The 1147-nt window shown below is 29.9% G+C and overlaps 1 non-coding gene across 1 annotated transcript; it reads right to left on the bottom strand.

Annotated features, from left to right (window-relative positions):
* Positions 1-278: 278 nt before the first annotated feature.
* TRNAA-AGC (transfer RNA alanine (anticodon AGC)) lies at positions 279-351 on the bottom strand. Its single transcript has one exon. It is a non-coding gene; the product is annotated as a tRNA-Ala (tRNA).
* Between the last annotated feature and the right edge of the window lie 796 nt (positions 352-1147).

Below are 1147 nucleotides of genomic sequence, written 5' to 3'. Positions count from 1 at the left end.
TAGGTACAAATATTTTTTATACATATATATTACATATTACACCCCTTTAACTTTTTCGTAATTTACTTTTCTATGTTGATAGACTCCTTAATAAAAATTTTAAGGCCGTAACTACATATTAAACCTTCCAAGATATAATATGTCTTTATTTCATGGTGGACGTTGAAAACATTTTTCCACATAAAAATATACGTAGACCTTATTTCTATATCATGAAGATAGAAAGTCCAATATGAAAAGCTTGTTAATAAACAAAATTGGAAAACATAAAAAGAAAATGGAGATGCGGGGTATCGATCCCCGTACCTCTCGCATGCTAAGCGAGCGCTCTACCATCTGAGCTACATCCCCTTCATGCCATCTATTTTCACCGAGTACTATATCTACTATTAATACTTTTTTACGACCCCTCCGCTTCAACGTGGCACCGTTTCCATTTTTTTTTTTGGCTTGCGTGTGAGATAATCATACCATTAATGGGCGGAGCTATCTTTGCCGGGAGTGTTGCTCGACATTTCTTTATCGAAAAATTATATTGTGTATATGTTAAAGTTTTATTTAATAAATATATATAAGTATTGATTAACATAAGTTGAAAATTTAGTGTAGTAATTAAGGAACTGCAAAAGTTGTTTGAGGTTGTGTGTTCTACCCTTGCTAACAGCATATATTTTTTTAATTTATATTTTGACACTTCTTAATAAATTTCTTCGCTCCGCCACTAATACCATTTATCGATGACCTTATTAATAAGGTTTCAATTTCTTACCTCGTGATACACTGAAAATGTAAAGACAGTCGTCAAATATATTTTATAAGATAGATGATATCTTATATAACTTGACTCTTACATCAAATACATTTTAATAGGATGGATGATATTTTTAGATGACAATTCTTCCTTTCATGAGTTTGTTTTTTTAGATTGAATTAGATTATAGATGTCATATCTTCACATTTATAAAGATTGATATCAAAGCAAAACTTAACTCATTTGATATTAAATTGTACACGTTTTAAATATACAAATCCTAAATATGAGGTAGGCTATTGAAGAATTAAAAAAAAATATGTTAATGAAATGAGTAATCTTCTCTTACGAATATGAATAATTGGTTGTTACCCTTTTTTTGCCTTCCTCGTCCTG

Source organism: Solanum dulcamara, chromosome 3 (assembly GCF_947179165.1).
Source record: "Solanum dulcamara chromosome 3, daSolDulc1.2, whole genome shotgun sequence".
NCBI lineage: Eukaryota > Viridiplantae > Streptophyta > Magnoliopsida > Solanales > Solanaceae > Solanum > Solanum dulcamara.
Note: the sequence above shows the minus strand (reverse complement) of the source record. Positions and strands in the feature narration are given on the sequence as shown.